Here is an 18,070-nt window from a genome sequence, read left to right on the forward strand (position 1 = left end):
TGTCAGCAGGGAGGCGGTGGCGACGGAGCTTCCTTTCTGCAGGTTCCCAGGGGCAATTTGTGCCATTGCAGTTTCAGCTTGCTCAGGCCGCCTTCATGTCCTGGTAGTGACCCCCTTCCCCGTCTTCAAGTCAGCAGTGGACAGGGAGGTCCTTCCCACCCTGCACCGTCTCTCTGGTTCCAGGCCTTCAAGGACTCGCGTGGTTATGCTGGGCCGAGTGCCTAATCCAGGGTCCTCCCTCCATCTCCAGTTTCCTAACCTTAATCCCATGCATTGGCAAAGTCCCTTTCGCCATGTGAGGTAACATGGTCACGGGCTGTAAGGGTTAGGATTAGCCATCTTTAGAGCCTCTTATGCTGTCATGCACAAATACAGAATAAAATATATCATGGCCATTTTATTTATTTTTAAAGATTTATTTATTTGAAAGGCAGAGTTGCAGAGAGGCAGAGAGAGAGAAAGAGGTCTTCCGTCTGCTGGTTCACTCCCCGAATGGCTGCCATGGCCGAAACTGAGCTGATCCAAAGCCAGGAGCCAGGAGCTGCTTCCTGCTCTCCCACAAGGGTGCAGGGGCCCAAAGACTTAGGCCATCCTCCACTGCTTTCTCAGGCCGTAGCAGAGAGCTGGATCAGATGCGTAGCAGCTGGGAGTTGAACCAGCACCCCTACGGGATGCCTGCCCTGCAGGCGGCGTTTTAAGGGCTAAGCCCCAGCATGACCATTTTATACAGTGTGGGAACAGCTGGCCCCCATCCCCTGTGAGGCCCATACAGCCATTTGGCCTGGTCCTGCCGAGGCAACTGCAGGTGGGACTCCAATACTTCTATAGCAGGCTGATTTTTAAGTTGATCCTTCTGTGTGGCCCTCAAATGTTGTTATACATATGCAAATGACCCTTGGCAGAAAACAGGTTCCCCACCCCCACCCCGGGGATGGCTGGGAGTACTTTAGTTTATTTTTCTTCCACAACTGCTTCATTGCATTGCAGTTCCAAGCCCTGACCTAATGAGGAACATGGGGTCAGCTCTGTCAGATTCAAGGTCCTTTATTCAGCTGCTTTCCTAGCTTGTTTAATTTGAAAAGCAGAGGCAGCCACCGAGAGAGAAAGAGAGAGAGAGAGAGAGAGAGCGAGTGAGCAGAGATGTCCCTTCTGCTGGTTCACTCCCCACCACAGGTGGGGCTGAAGTCAGGAGCTGCAAACTCAGTCCAGGTCTCGCTCGCTCACTGCCACCTTGTGGAGTGTCCATTAGCAGAAAGGCTAGAGTCAGGAGCAGAGCCAGGTCCCTGCTGTGGGATGCTGGTGTCCCGAGTGGCAGCTTAACAGCCAGTCCGTGAAGTTTTTTTTTTTTTCTTTTAAAGATTTATTTTTTTGAAAGGCAGAGTTAGAGAGAGGCAGAGAGAGAGAGAGAGAGAGAGAGAGAGAGAGAGAGAGAGAGAGAGAGGTCTTTATTTAGGTCTTCCACCTGCTGGTTCACTCCGCAAATGACTGCAGCTGCTGGAGCTGGGCCCATCTGAAGGCAAGAGCCAGGAGCTGCTTCCTGGTCTCCCACGCGGGTGCAGGGGCCCAAGAACTGGCACCATCTTCCACTGCTTTCCCAGGCCATAGCAGAGAGCTGGATCAGAAGTGGAGCAGCTGGGACTTGAACCGGTGCCCATATGGGATGCTGGCACTGCAGGCAGCAGCTTTACCCATTATGCCACAGTGCCAGCCCCCTGTCCCTGAAGTTTTATATATTCCAGAAAGGCAGTAAATAAGGACATTTTCCTAAAAGGCCTGATTGGGTTAGGAGGGTTAAGCAGGATGATAAAATATATATTCCCCGCATAAGAATTGCACTTATTAAAATGTAATTACAGGCCGGCGCCGCGGCTCACTAGGCTAATCCTCCGCCTTGCAGCGCCAGCACACCGGGTTCTAGTCCCGGTCGGGGCGCCAGATTCTGTCCCGGTTGCCCCTCTTCCAGGCCAGCTCTCTGCTGTGGCCAGGGAGTGCAGTGGAGGATGGCCCAAGTGCTTGGGCCCTGCACCCCATGGGAGACCAGGAGAAGCACCTGGCTCCTGCCATCGGATCAGCGCGGTACGCCGGCCGCAGTGGGCCGGCTGTGGCGGCCATTAGAGGGTGAACCAACAGCAAAGGAAGATCTTTCTCTCTGTCTCTCTCTCTCTCACTGTCCACTCTGCCTATCAAAAAAAAAAAAAAAAAAAAAAAAGGAAAAAAATGTAATTACAGGAAAAAGGCAACTTGAACGATATTTGAAATCTCTGAACTGAGAGTCTGGTGTGGATAGCTTGATGAAGGCATTCTTTCTGGCAAGGGGCTGTAAGGTGCATTTTATGTACGGACAGGATAAATGAAATGGCCACCCACAGGAAATCAGGTAAACCCATGTGGTCACTCCACAAATATGGCATGCCTGGTGCCTGCACCGGGAGACAGCACAGCAGGTTCCTACCCACGGCCTGTGAGCTCACAGCAGGAGTGAGACCTATGCAAGTCCACATTACATCTTATGCACCACATAAACTAGAAAGCCACGTAGAGGTATAGTCTATGGAGAAAAATAAAAACAGGTTGGAGGGTGGAGTGTGAGGGAGGGAGTGCTGTTTTGGATGAGATATTTGAAAGTGTTGGCCAGCGCCATGGCTCAATAGGCTAATCCTCCACCTGCGGCGCCGGCATACCGGGTTCTAGTCCCAGTCAGGGCACTGGATTCTGTCCCAGTTGCCCCTCTTCCAGTCCAGCTCTCTGCTGTGGCCCGGGAGGGCAGTGGAGGATGGCCCAAGTGCCTGGGCCCTGCACCCGCTTGGGAGACCAGGGGGAAGTACCTGGCTCCTGGCTTCGGATCAGCACGGTGCGCCGGCTGCAGCGGCCATTGAGGGGTGAACCAACAGAAAAGGAAGACCTTTCTCTCTGTCTCTCTCACTGTCCACTCTGCCTGTCAAAAAAATAATAATAACTAAATGAAAGTGCTTTCATTTTTTTTGTTAAAGAAAACAATTTTTTAATTATTTTATTTATTTATTTGAGAGAGAGAGTTACAGACAGTGAGAAGAGATAGATAGGAAGGTCTTCTGTCTGTTGGTTCACTTCCCAAATGGCTGCAATGGCCGGAGATACACCAATCTGAAGCCAGGAGCGAGGAGGGAGAGATCAAGGGAAAGGTCTTCCATCTGCTGGTTCACTCCCCAAATGACTGCAACAGCTGGAGCTGGGACAATCCGAAGCCAGAAGCCAGGAGCTTCTTCCGGGTCTCCCATGTGAGTGCAGGGGCCCAAGGACTTGGGCCATCTTCTGCTGCTGCTTTCCCAGGCCACAGCAGAGAGCTGGCTTGCAAGAGGAGCAGCTGGGACTAGAACTGGCGCCTATATGAGATGCTGGCACCGCAGGCGGAGGATTAACCTACCGTGCCACAGCGCCGGCCCCTCATTTTGATACAATTATAGACTGACAGGAGGCTGCAAAGAAATGCACTGGGAAGTCCCAGGTACCTCCACCAATCTGAACATTTTTTTTATTTTACTTGAAAATCACAGTTAACACAGAGAGAAGGAGAGACAGAGAGAGAGGTCTTCCATCCGCTTATTCACTCCCCAGATGGCCGCAACAGCCAGAGCTGCACCAGTCCAAAGCCAGGAGCCAGGAGCTTCTTCCAGGTCTTCCCACATGAGGGCAGGGTCCAAGGACTTGGGCCATCTTCTACTGCTTTCACAGGCCGTAATAGAGAGCTGGATCAGAAGTGGAGCAGCTGGGACTAGAACCACTGGCCCCTGAACATCTTATACAGTTGTAGCACGATACCAAAATCACCGAATTGACCTAGTTTGTTCCATAGAGTTTACTGAGGTTTCAACAGTTACACATGCACTTATTCGCATATGTGTCCACAGCTCTAGTGGTTTATCACAGGTATTATCTTGTGTTATCATTACTACAATCAAGGTGGTGTGTATGGGAACTCCATCTCCATAAAACTGGTACCCAGAAATACTTGACCATGCCATCAGCACAAGACACGTTGGTGTGTTACCCTTTTGTAGCCACACCCATCCCTCCCCATCATCACCAGCTCCTGGTAACCACTAATCTGGTCTCCGTCTCTGTAATTATATCACAGATGTTACAGAAATGGACTCGTGCAGTAGTTCTCCTTCTGAGACAGGCTCTTTTCTTTTTTAAAAGCATTTATTTATTTGAAGGTCAGAGTTACAGAGAGAGAGAAGGAGAGGCAGAGAGAGGTCTTCCATCTGCTGATTCACTCCTCAGTTGGCCGCAAAGGCTGAAGCTGCACCAATCCGAAGCCAGGAGGCAGGATCCAGGAACTTCTTTAAAAAAATATATATTTATTTTATTTATTCGAAAGACAGAGTTACAGAGAGAGGTAGAGACAAAGACAGAGGTCTTCCATCCGCTGGTTCACTCCCCAGATGACCACAACAGCTGGAGCTGCACCCATCCAAAGCCAGGAGCCAGGAGCTTCTTCCGGTTCTCCCACGTGGGTGCAGGGGCCCAAGGACTTGGGCCATCTTCTACTGCTATCCCAGGCCATAACAGAGAGCTGGATCAGAATAAGAGCAGCCAGGACTCCAACTGGAGCCCATATGGGATGCTTCAGGAGCTTCAGGCCAGGGCATTAACCCGCTGTGCCACAGCGCCAGCCCACAGGAACTTCTTTCAGGTCTCCCAAGCCGGTGCAGAGCCCAAGCACTTGGGCCATCTTCTACTGCCTTCCCAGGCCACAGCAGAGAGCTGTATGGGAAGTGGAGCAGCTGGGACTTGAACCAGTACCCATATGGGATGCCGGCACTGCAGACGGCGGCTTTATCCGCTAAGCCACAGTGCTGGCCCCGACAGGCTCTGCACTCAACATAGCTCCTCTGAGAGCCGTCCACGCTGTTACAAGAACGGCGGGTTCCTGTTCTTTCTGAGTAGTAGCGCAGAGTATGCATCAAGCACAGCGGGCTTAACCACTCACCAGTAAAGGACATTTGCTTGGTTTCGAGTTTGGAGCTGTAACAAATACATCTGCTATGAGCAGTCATGTACAAGTTCCTGCGTGAAAATAAGCCTTCATTTCTCTTGGAGAAATGCCCAGGAGTGTGGTTGCTGGGTCATGTGGTAAATGTATGTATGTGTGTTTTTTTTTTCCCCCCAGAAACTGGCAAACTGCTTTCCAGAGAGGCCTGTCATTGTATGTCCCCATCCATGTAGGAGTGACCCAGTTTCTTTGTTGCCTTGGCTCACATTTGGTGTTAATCACTATTTTAATTTTAGCCATTTGATAAGTGTGTAGTGAGATCTCAGCTGTGGTTTGATTTGCATTTCTGTGTTGACTAATGAGGTTGAATATCTTGTCTGTGTTCGCCCTCTACATATTCTCTTCTGTAAAATGGCTCTGCATGTTTTTTGCCTCTTTTCCCATTAGATTGTTTGCTTTTAAAATGCTGTTTTGTGAGTTCTTTGTATTTCCAGATACAAGGCCTTTGGTACACCTATGATTTGCAAATATCTGCTCCCAGTGTATAATTTGTCTTTTTATTGTGCCTTCACAGAGCAAAAATTTTAAATTCTGATGTGGTCCAGTTTACCACTGTTTCCCCTTCTGGATCAGTTTCAGTGTCAGGTCTAAGAACTCTTTGCCTAACACAGATCCTGAAAATTATCTCCTATGTTCTTTTCTAGGACTTACATGGCTTCACGTTTACATTTAAGTTCATTATTCATTTTGAATGAATTCTTTCTTATAAAGATTTACTTGTTTATTTGAAAAGCAGAGTTACAGAGAGAGCGAGAGATAGAGAACCTTCCATCCACTGGTTCACTCCCCAAGTGGCCGCTATGTCCAGGATGAAACCAGGAACCAGAAGCTTCTTCCATGTCTCCACCTGGATGGCTGGGGCCCAAACACTTGGGCCGTCTTCCCCTGCTTTTCCCAGGCCATTAGCAGGGTGCTGGATCAGAAGCGGAGCAGCTAGAACCTGAACTGGCACCCATATGGGGTGCTGGCTTCGCAGGTTGCAGCTTTACCCACAACACCACAACTCTGAGCCCTGAATTAATTTTTTTTTAAATTATTTTGAGAGAGAAGTGGGGGCAGGCAGTGGTTGGAGAGCTGAAACCAGAGGGAGAACGCAATCCAGGTCTCCCATATGGGTGGCAGGAACCCAAACACTTGGGCCATCATCCCTGCCTCCTGGGTCTTGAATCAGCAGGAAGCCGAAGTCGGTGCTGGAGGTGGGCATCGAATCCAGGCTCTGCAAAATGGAATGCGGACGTCCCAGCCAGCTGCTTAGCCACTAGGCCGCTTGCTTGCCCCGTTTGGCATTACATTTTGTTTAAAGTATGAGATATTTAGATCAAGTTTCTTTCCTCCATTCCTCCCTTCCCCGTCTCCCCCACCCCACCCCACTGTCTCTCTCCTTTGCAACTGGGTATCTCCCTGCTTCAGCGCCATTCATTGAAAAGTTTCTCCCTCCACCCTTGAACCGCTTTCGCTGCTTCATCAGAGACTAATGGGGCACTTCTCTGGGCATATCTCAGGTTCTCTGTTCCGTTCCACTGATGTGTGTCTACACTTCCCCCAGTACCTCACTGTCTCGGTTACTATAACTACATAGTAGGCCTCAGTATTGTGAAGGGATTCCTCCCACTCAATTCTGTTTCAAAAATTGTCTTGGCTGTTCTAGGGCCTTTCGCTTTCCCTGTAAATTTTAGTGGAATCTTGTCCGTGTCTGCAGGAAACCTGCCAAGATTTTGAGAGGACTTGGGTTAAGTCTAGAGGTTCAGGGAGTCCATTTAGGGAAAATTGACGCTTTTGCTCCCTTGAATCTTCCAATCCATGAACACAGTTATGACTGAGGGTTCAGGTTGCCTTTGTCTAGTGTGATCAGTATTTTATTATTTTCATCAGATAGATCCTGTCTGTGTCTTTGATAGATTTAGTTAACGATTTTCTTTTTCTTTTTCTTTTTTTAATTTTTGACAGGCAGAGTGGACAGTGAGAGAGAGAGAGAGACAGAGAGACAGAGAGACAGAGAGAAAGGTCTTCCTTTTCTGTTGGTTCACCCTCCAATGGCCGCGGCGGCTGGCGCACCGCGCTGATCCGATGGCAGGAGCCAGGTGCCTCCCCTGGTCTCCCATGGGGTGCAGGGCCCAAGCACTTGGGCCATCCTCCACTGCACTCCCGGGCCACAGCAGAGAGCTGGCCTGGAAGAGGGGCAACCGGGACAGAATCCGGCGCCCTGACTGGGACTAGAACCCGGTGTGCCGGCGCCGCAAGGTGGAGGATTAGCCTATTGAGCCACAGTGCCGGCCCTAGTTAAGGATTTCATTTGCTTTGGAGCGATTTATAAGGAATGCTTTCTAGGGAAGGCTCTTTGAAAGGAACACAGTAAAATGAGAACAAGGAGCATGAGTGCAAAGGTCCTGGGGAAGGTGTGTGCAGTCAAAAGAATAAAAGCACGTTAGAGGGGGCATGAGCTAGAGAGAGAGAGGCGCAAATGAGACCCAGGTGTAGCCAGGGGCCCGCAGGGCCTTGAAACTGGAATTTTATGCTAAGTGTGAGCAGATGGCATCGGGAGCTCTGAAGACAAGAGTGATGTGATTTCTGTATCTTAGAGCTGGTACCTGGGTGGAGGGGAGATCGGAGGAGCGCTCAGGGGAACCGGAAGTTGTACTAGGAAGCCCTTGAAGTAGCGAGAGGAGCCTGCACAGCTCTGTTCATAGCAGCAGCACCCACAGCAGTGAAAAGGTAGAAATGACTGATATTCATTAATGGAAGAATGGATAAGCAAAGTGTGATAATTAGGCATGACAGGATATGAAGCTATAAGGAGGAATGGAATTTTGATATAAAGTACGCAGTGGATGGACCTTGAAAACACCACTTTTAGTGAAATAAGCCAGACACAAGGGCCAAATATCAAGATTCCACTTCCATGAGGTACCTACAATAGGTAAATTTATAGGGATGAAAAAAATAAAATAGAACTTTCCAGAAACTGTTGGGAGGTGGGAAAGGGGGTTACTGTTTAGGGCACTGAGTTTTTGTCAGGGAGCGTGAAGGAGGGAGGAGAGTGGCGAGGGCGGCACACAGCCCTGCAAAGCAGGTGGCAGGTGATGGCAGCCCACACGAGGGCGGCAGCTGTGAGGGCGTGAGGACTAGCTGGAGTCCTGACATCCTGTGAGGGGTCTGGGGATTTGCTGATGACTGACGGGGGATGTTAGAGAGGGCAAGGAAGACTCCAAGGTGCCTGTGCTGTCGGGTGACTGCTCTGAGTACGCGACCAGAACTGCCGCCATCAGAAAAGCCCTGCAAGCTGATTCCACCATGTGGCACAGGCGAGGCTGCCTCTCTCCAGAGCAGCCGCATTGCGGCAATGCTGGCAATGCTGGACTTGCAGGAACCACCATGAGAGATGGCGCCGTAACAAGGGTGTTGGAGAGAAAGGGAAAAGGAAGGAAACGGACAGTTACTAAGAACTTAGGGACCTTTTCATGTTACTTCCTACTAATCCTCATCACATGGTTTATTGCTAAGTAGCAAAACACTTATTTTTTTGATTGTGATAAAGTATAAATAATTTAATGTTGATCATTTTTTAACTGTGCTGAAGTATATCTAACATCGTATTTTTCATTTATAAATGTACAGCCCAGGGACATTAGTTTTTCAGTGTTGTATACCCTTCACCATTCTCTCCATCCAAAACTAAAACTAAATAGCAACCCTTTTTTCTCACCTCCCCCCAGCCTCTGGAAACTTCTAGTTTACTTTCTGTCTCTAAGAATTTGCCCACTGGAGTTAGCTCATGTAAGTAGGATCAGACAATATTTGTTCCTTTGTGTCTGACTTCTTTCTTTTTTTTTTTATTTATTTTTTATTTTTTGACACGCAGAGTGGACAGTGAGAGAGAGAGACAGAGAGAAAGGTCTTCCTTTGCCGTTGGTTCACCCTCCAATGGCCGCCACGGCCAGCGCACCACACTGATCCGAAGCCAGGAGCCAGGTGCTTCTCCTGGTCTCCCATGGGGTGCAGGACCCAAGCACTTGGGCCATCCTCCACTGCCCTCCCAGGCCACAGCAGAGAGCTGGCCTGGAAGAGGGGCAACCGGGACAGAATCTGGCACCCCGACCGGGACTAGAACACGGTGTGCCGGCGCCGCAAGGCGGAGGATTAGCCTAGTGAGCTGTGGCGCCGGCCCTGACTTATTTCAATAAACAAAATATATTCAAGGTCCATCCATGCTATCCCATATATCAAAATGTTATTCTTATGGCTTAGTTCTCCAGTGTATGTTTATACCACATTTTGTTGATCCGTTCATCTATTAATGGACACTTTAACTGTTTCTACCTTTGGCTGTGTGAACAATGCTGCTATAAACACAGCTGTACAGACATCTGTTTAAGTCCCTCCTCTCCATTCTTTCAGATTGTATGAGGGTCCTTCAAAAAGTTTGTGGAGGGGCCAGTGCTGTGGCATAGTGGGTAAAGCTGCCACCTGCAGTGCCGGCATCCCATGTGGGCGCCAATTTGAGTCCTGGTTGCTCCACTTCTGATCCAGCTCTCTGCTATGGCCTGGGAAAGCAGTGGAAGATGGCCCAAGTCCCTCCTTGGGCCCCTGCACCTGTGTGTGAGACCTGGAAGAAGCTCCTGGCTCCTGACTTCGGATCAGCCCAGCTCAGCTGTTGCAGCCATTTGGGGAGTGAACTGGCAGATGGAAGATTTCTTTATCCACCCACCCCCCCACCTCTGTAACTCTGTAACTCTGCCTTTCAAATAAATAAATAAATCTTTTTTTAAAAAAGTTTGTGGAAAAACAGAATCAAGAAATAAGTTTACTTTGGTGCAAAAAAAACATTGAAATCCACACATAGTTTTTCCATCATTGTTTTGAAGACCCCCTCCTTGGAGCTGCTAGGTCATACATTAGTTCTGTGTTTAGCCTTTAAAACCTTTCCTTAAAGATTTTCATTTCATTTGAAAGGCAGAGAGACAGAGACAGAGTGAGATCTTCCATTGGTTGACTCCCCAAATGCCCACAACAGTCAGAGCTGGGCTAGGCAGAAGCCAGGAGCCAGGAACTCCATCCTGGTCTTCCATGTGGGTGGCAGAGGCCCAGGTACACTAACCATGTTCTGCTTCCTCCCAGGGTGTGCATTTGCAGGAAGCTGGATTGAACGTGGAGCCACGGGGGCCAGCATTGTGGCACAGTGGGTTAGGCTGCCGCCTGCAGTGCTGGCATCCCATATGGGCACCGGTTTGAGACCTGGCGGCTCCACTTCGGATCCAGCTCTCTGCTATGGCCTGGGAAGGCAATGGAAGATGGCCCAAGTCCTTGGACCCCTATATCCACATGGGAGACCTGGAGGAAGCTCCTGGCTCCTGGCTTCAGCTCAGCCCAGCTCTGGCTATTGTGGCCAATTGGGTAGTGAACCAGCGAATGGATGATATTTCTCTGCCTTTGCCTCTCTTTTAAATAAATAAATAAATTTCAAATAAATAAATCTTTTAAAAATGTTCAGAGAAAAATGGAATTTTAAAAAAATTATTAAAAAAAATAGAACGAGGACTTGAAACGACAAGCTCTAATATAGATGCGGGTGTCCCTATAGCAACTTTAACCACTTTGCTGAACATTCACCCCATGTAGTTAGCTAAACTGTTCTGCACAGCAGCGGCACCGTGTTACCTCCCACCAGCAATGCAGGAGGAAGCTGAGTCTCCACATTCTCACCAGTTCTTGTTATTTTCTGTTTGTTTTAATTGTAGCCATCCTAACAGATGTGAAGTAGTATCTCACTGCGGTTCTCATTTGCATTTCCCTGGTGGCTAATACCGTGGAGCATCTTTTCATGTGCTTATAGGCTGTGTGTACATCTTGTTTAGGAAAGCGGCTTCTCAATTTTTCTCCCCTGTCTTAATTGGGTTGTTTTTATGGTTGTTGGGTTTTAGAAGTTCTTATATATCCTGGATATTAGTGCTTTATCAGATATATGTTTGCAAACATTTTCTCTTATCCCATAGGTTGTCTCCTCACTTTATTGACAGAATCTTTTTTTTTTCTAAAGATTTATTTATTTATTTGAAAGTCTAAGGGGCTGGTGCTATGGCATAGCAGGTAAAGCCGCCCCCTGCAGTGTTGCCATCCCATATGGATGCCAGTTCCAGGCCCAGCTGCTCCACTTCTGACCCAGCTCCCGCTAATGTGCCAGGGAAAGCAGCAGAGGATGGCCCAAGTCCTTGGGCCCCTGCACCCATGTGGGAGACCCAGAAGAAGCTCCAGGCTCCTGGCTTCAGGTTGGCCCAGCCCCAACTGTTGCAGCCATTTGAGAGTCAACCAGCAGATGAAAAATTTCTCTCTCTGTAGCTCTACCTTTCAAATAAATAAACAAATCTTTAAAAAAGAAAGGAAAGAGGGAAGGGGAGAGAGAGAGAGAGAGATCTTCCATTCATTGGTTCACTCCCCCAGATGTCTGCAATGGCCTGGGCAAAGCCAGGAGCCAGGAGCTTCTTCTGGGTCTCCCACGTGGGTGCAGGGGTCCAAGCACTTGGGCCATCTTCTACTGCTTTCCCAGGCCATAGCAGCAGGGAGCTGGATCGGAAGTGGAGCAGCCAGAACTCAAGCCAGCACTCATATCAGATGTGAGCATCACAGATGATGGCTTAACCCACTATACCACGTGCCATCCCCAAGACTGTCCTTTCTTTATTGAAGAGTATTAGTACTCTTGTTGAAAACCATGTATTTGAGGGCTTATTTCTAGATTTTCTTTTTATCCTATTGGTATATGTTTGTCATTGTGCCAGGACCATAGTGTTTTTTATTTATTGTAGTTTTGTGGTATATTTTGAAGCTGAGAAGTGTGAATCCTCCAATTCTATTCTTCTTTCTCAAAATTATTTGATTATTCAGGGGCCTTACAATCCCACATGAGCTTGAGTATTGACTTTTCCATTTTGGTGAATTTTTGGATTTTTTTTTTCTGTTGGAATTTTGACAGGGATTGCGTTGAATCTGTAGATTAATTTGTGCGGTATCAACATCTTACCTTGAACACAGGGTGTCTTTTCATTTACTTAGATTTTCTTTTAACACATGTTAAAAGTGTTTAGGGTACAAGTCTTTTGCCTCCTTGGTTCAATTTATCCCCAAGAGTTTAGTTCTTTTAGACATAATTATAAGTGGAACTCCTGTCTTAATTTAGTTTTCAGATTGCTCCTTGCTGCCATATAGAAATAACTCACAATTTCCTCATTTTGGCAAAAAGGAAATAGATTATCAAAACAAGCTGTTCAGGGCAGATGTGGCACAGCTGGTTAAGTTACCACTTAGGGTGCCTACTTCCCATAGCAGAGTGCTTGGTTACTCCAGGCTTTGGATCCAGCTTCCTACTAGTGCGTACCTTGGGAGGCAATAGCTGATGGCCTAAGTACTTAGGTCCCTGCCACCATGTGGGAGACCTGGACGATATTTCTGGGTACTTGCTATGTCCTGGCCTAGTCCTTACTGTTGCAGGCATTTGGGGAGTGAATCAATGGGTGGAGAATCTCTGTCTCTGTTTCTTTCTCTCAGCCAGCATTGTGATGCAGCGGATTAAGCTACCGCTTGCAGTGCTGGCATCCCATTTTCCAGTGCCAGTTTGAATCCTGGCTGTTGCTCTCTTTTTTTTTTTTTTTCTTAAGATTTATTCATTTATTTGAAAGGCAGAGATAGAAGGGGAGAGAGGGAGGGCGAGAGAGAGAAATCTTCCATCTGCTGGTTCACTCCAAATGGCCACAATGGCTGGGGCTGGGCCAGGCTGAAGCCAGAAGCTGGAAGCTTCTTCCAAGTCTCCCATATGGGTACAGGGGCCCCAGGACTTGAGCCATCTTCCACTGCCCTCCCAGGCACATTAGTGGGGAGCTGGAATGGAAATGGAGCAGCTGGAACTCGAACTGGCACCTGTACGGGATGTCGGCACTGCAGGCAGAGGCTTAACCTGCTACTCCTCAGTGCTAGTCCCTATTCCACTTCTGGTCCAGCTCCCTGCTAACAGACCTGGGAAAGCAGTGGAAGATGGCCCAAACACTTGGGCCCCTGCACCCACATGGGAGACCCAGATGGAATTCCTAGCTGCTGGCTTTGGACTGGGCCCTGGTGGCCATACTTGGTGGAGGGGAGCAGAAAATGGAAGATCTCTTTCACTCTGCCTTTCAAATAAGTAAATAAATCTTATAAAAATAAAATAAATCTCTACCACTCTCTTTGTCAGTCTGTCTTTCAAATAAATGAATTTTTTAAACATGGAAGCACAAGTTTGTAGGGCCAGCGCTTTGGCATAGCGGTTAAAGCTGCCGTCTGCAGTTCAAGTCCTGGCTGCTCCACTTCTGATCCAGCTCTCTGCTATGGCCTGGGAAAGCAACAGAAGATGGCCCAAGTCCTTGGGTCCCTGTACCCATGTGGGAGATCTGGAGGAAGCTCCTGGGTCCTGGCTTTGGATTGCTTGCAGCTCCTGCCATTGTGGCCAACAGGGGAGTGAACTAGCGGATAGAAGACTTCTCTCTCTCTCTGCCTCTGCCTCTCTGTACCTCTGCCTTTCAAATAATAAATAAATCTTAAAAAAAATCAAGTTGGTGACAAATGAAAATTAAGTACGTTTTTAAAAAATAAAGTTGTTCAAAGATGCTTTGCTAGAGGCCGGCACTGTGGCGTGGCTGGTAAAGCCACTGTCTTCAGTGCCACCATCCCATATGGTGCCAGTTTGAGCCCCAGCTGCTCCACTTCCAATCCAGCTCTCTGCTGTGGCCTGGGAAATCGGCGGAAGATGGCCCAAGTCCTTGGGTCCCTGCACCCGCATGGGAGACCCAGAAGAAGCTCCTGGTTCCTGGCTTTGGATTGGTGTAGACCCAGCTGTTGTGGTCAATTGGGGAGTGAACCGGTGGATGAAAGACCTCTCTCTCTCTCTCTCTCTCTCTCTCTCTCTCTCTCCTCTCTGTAACTCTTTCTTTCAAAATAAATATTTTTTTTTTCTTTTATAAGGTGCTTTGCTAGTAAAGCTCCACTCAGGCCTTCAGCTCAGAGGCTGTCACGTTGGTTCTCTGAAGAGTTTGCTTGCTAAGCTCCTCTCTCATTTTGCCCTTTCCCTCTGACCCAAAGCTCTTCGTTGCAAAATAAGAAACACTGGAAAACACAAGAAGCAGTGCTCCAAATCCTGGCCGTATCACAGCTGAACCAGCGGGAGGCAGCCACAGTGTCAGGATGCCCGTGCATAGCCCACGGACAGCTTGGTGTCCAGACTCTCTGAGCAGAGGCCCCAACGCGGATAGCAGAGCATCGTCCTTGAACGTGTGTCCTCAGAATGCCGACAGGTTGGGTGAGAATGACTCACAAGTCAAGAAGCTACCTGTAGCAGATCCAGTCCCGTAAAGATCATTGACACAGGGCAGCCTGTCACAGCCCTGACAGAAGCACTGTGTCAGGGCTTGTGGGTGGGATTAGGAACCCAGTGGGAAGCGGCTTGGGCTCAGGGCACTTCTCAGCCTGCCTCCAGGATGGAGACTCTGAGGGGTCTCCAACAGACATAGCAGCCTTGGGACGTGGGCACCTGGCACCTGGGCATGAGTGAGTTTTCTCTTTCTTCTTTTTTAAATATTTATTTATTTGAAAGTCAGAGTTCCACAGAGAAGGAGAGGCAGAGAGACAGAGGTCTCCCATCCACTGGTTCACTCCCCGATTGACCGCAATGGCTGGAGCTGTGCCAATTTGAAGCCAGGAGCTTCTTCTGGGTCTCCCACGTGGGTGCAGGAGCCCAAGGACTTGGGCCATCTTCTACTGCTTTCTCAGGCCATAGCAGAGACTGGATCGGAAGTGGAGCAGCCGGGTCTTGAACCGGTACCCATATGGGAAACTGGCACCGCAGGTGGCAGCTTTATCCACTACGCTACAGCAACAGCTCCGGATGAGTGCACACTTTCTCAGGGCCCTGCATGCCACTCAGGGACCACTAGGAAGTCCTCTTTCTTGGTCTGCACTGTACACCTTCCCCCTTCTCCTAAACCTGCTGTCTGAATCTCTTGCTGGTTCTTTCTGCATCTAAGGAGTAGCACATTAGTACACCTGCCATTGATGGGAACCTGGCCAATAGCTGTGCACGGCACTTATGAGAATGTGCAGTCTACTATCTCTCTGTCTCTTTGCTAGGTTAGGAGGATTCCCAGAAAGAAATGCTGTAGTCAGGTTAGCAGGAGCACAGGTACACACACACGCACACGCACACACACACACACGCACACGCACAGACCCGAGAAAGTCTTCTCCCTCCCTGCTGGAGGACAGGATATTAGGGTCTTCCCGATTCCCCTGTTCTATCTCTGGGTGCTGTATTACAACATGAATCTTCCTCATCCGTGCTAGGAACCCCGATAAGGAGCAGTGGAGCCCGCAAACCTGAGGAATTACCCACTGACGTTTCAGGCCGAGAGGGAAGGAGCTACCTGAGCAGTGTGTGGGTTCCTCCCTAGCATGTGCGACTGAGAAAAATACCCCAGGACTTCAAAGCTGCCCCTGTAATGACCAGGGAGAAGATTCACCGAGAGGCCTCGGAGCAAAGCGTTGGTGTGAGATCAAGATCAGGCTCCCGGGCAAGCTTGTCTACGGCCCAGACTTGGACGTGCTAGAACAGCCATTTCACTTATATCACAGAAAGAAAAATGAATAGAAGGAGGTCATAGTGTTTTAAATTCTTTTTCCAATGGGGATATCGTGTCCTGGTGATGCAGTCCACTTGCACTTCTTCCGTGGGTCACCAGCAACTCCCCTTGCCTCGGCCTCCTGCCCGTCACCCTGTGAATTGTTAGTGACGAATACCACTCCCTGGTCAAGAAGATCGCAGCGTTGCCTTGCTACCGCTAGAATTCGACTTTACTTCTGGACCGTTTGAGGCTTCTTACCAGTCCGCTGCCCTGCGTACGCCCTGCTCTGTCCTGATTGCCAGGCCGGTCTTGCTGTCCCACGTGCGATGCTGGCTGTACTCCCCAGCGACCTTTCTAACGATTTCTGCTCATGATCCGGTCCTGCATTTGGCATCGGATCCTGCCTGCTCCACCACTACCCCCACCCTGACTGTCTGCTGCAGCTTCCTACAGAAACGCACTGCACACGTCCTGTTGGCAGCTCCTCTCTCAGCTGACTCTTGTGCACATCCAGTTGAACCAGATACTTTGTGGATACAAGAATAGCAAGGGAGCATGCTGGTCCTGCCTGGCTCAGTACCTGGGTGCCTGGGTTCAGTACCCTCCTCCAGACCCTGACTCCAGCTTCCTGCTCATACTGACCGTAGCTCAAGAAACTGGTCCCTGCCAATCATGTAGGAGAAATGGATTGAGTTCTCAGCTCCTCACTTGGGCCTGGCCCAGCACCAGCCATTGGAGGAATTTGGGAAGCAAATGGGAGCTGTTTCTCTCTCTCTTTCTCTGACTCATAAATAAATAAAATATTTGAGAGGCAGAGTCAGACACACACACATACACACACAGATCTTCCATCTTCTAGTTCACTCCCCAAATGGCTGCAATGGCCAGGGGCTGGTCCAAGCAGCTGCCAGCTCCATCCAGGTCTCCCACATGGGGGCCCAAGCACTTGGGCCATCTTTGGTTGTTTCCCCAGCAGGCAGCTGGACTGGAAGCAAAGCAGCCAGGACTGAAACCAGGGCTCCAATATGGGATGCTGGAGTTGCAGGCAACAGCTTAGCTCACTGCACCACAACACTGGCCCCCAAGTAAAATATTTTTAAAAGAAGATAAGATAGGGTGAGTGTTGTGGCACAGTGGGTTAGGCCACCTCTTGGGATACCTACATCTCATATCAGAGTTCCACCTTGGTTCGAGTTCTACCCCTGCTTCCAATCCAGCTTCCTGCTATTTCACACCCTGGGAGGCAGCTGATGATGGCTCAGGTACGTGAGTCCCCACCAGTTGGTTCAGAGGCCCAGGTGGAGTTCCTGGCTCCTGGCTTCAGGTCTCGCCTAGTCCCAGTTGTTGCGGACATATGAGTGACCCAGCAGATGGAAGGTTCCCTCTCTCTTACCCTTTCTCCTCTCTCTCTCTCTCTCTCTCTCTGCCTTTCAAATGAAAAAAAAATTTAAAGAGCTACTTTAGGAAGAGAGGGACTGAAGGAGAAACCTCCTTGGTATTACACAAACCAGGACGCAGGCAAGATCATCTCTCCAGTCTGTGCCTTACCAAGTTGTGTTTTTGTTTTCAAGTGTAAATAATGTTGAGTGGAATGTTGTATCTGAAAGTGCATAAATGAGATGATATCAAATTAATTCTTGGGGCCAGCACTGTTAGCGGGTAAAGCCACCCACCGCCTGCAGTGCCAGCATCCCATATGGGCACCGGTTCTAGTCCCGGCTGCTCCTCTTCCAATCCAGCTCTCTACTATGGCCTAGAAAAGCAGCAGAAGATGACCCAAGTCCTTGGGCCCCTGTACCTGCATAGGAGGGCGGGAAGAAGCTCCTGGCTCCTGACTTCGGATTGGCGCAGCTCCAGCTGTTGCAGCCATTTGGGGAGTGAACCAGCAGATGGAAGACCTCTCTCTTTCACCACCTCTCCTCTCTCTCTGTAACACTGACTTTCAAATAAATAAATAAATAAATTTTTTTAATGGATTCTTACCTAGGAGGAGCCAAGGGGAGGTCCACACCCTGGAAGAGGAGGGTTGGTACTTGGTCATTCTGTATGCTCCTGGAGGAGCACCCTTGTCTCCAGGTAACATACAAATTGTTACATTCTTTGAGGGTGTTATTGTGCCATGCACATCCAAAGATTTCAGCAAGACTTGTTGAACTGAATTTTATTCATTCTCTCTCTCTCTCTCTCTCTCTCGGGTTCACAGACCAGTTAAGGACAGTAGCTCAGGTGCCATAGCTAATTCGCTTTTAACAGGTCAGAAGTAACAGGAAGGGAGCACCTGCACTAGCCTATGAGCTCGCCTTCCAGAGTGAGAGGAGAGAGACTCCCCGAATGGACCCACAAGTTGCTAAGTGCAAGTGCCCTCCCTCTCTCCGCTCAAGTTCGGGTGTAAACGCTG

This window comes from Oryctolagus cuniculus, chromosome 3 (genome assembly GCF_964237555.1).
Source record: "Oryctolagus cuniculus chromosome 3, mOryCun1.1, whole genome shotgun sequence".
NCBI lineage: Eukaryota > Metazoa > Chordata > Mammalia > Lagomorpha > Leporidae > Oryctolagus > Oryctolagus cuniculus.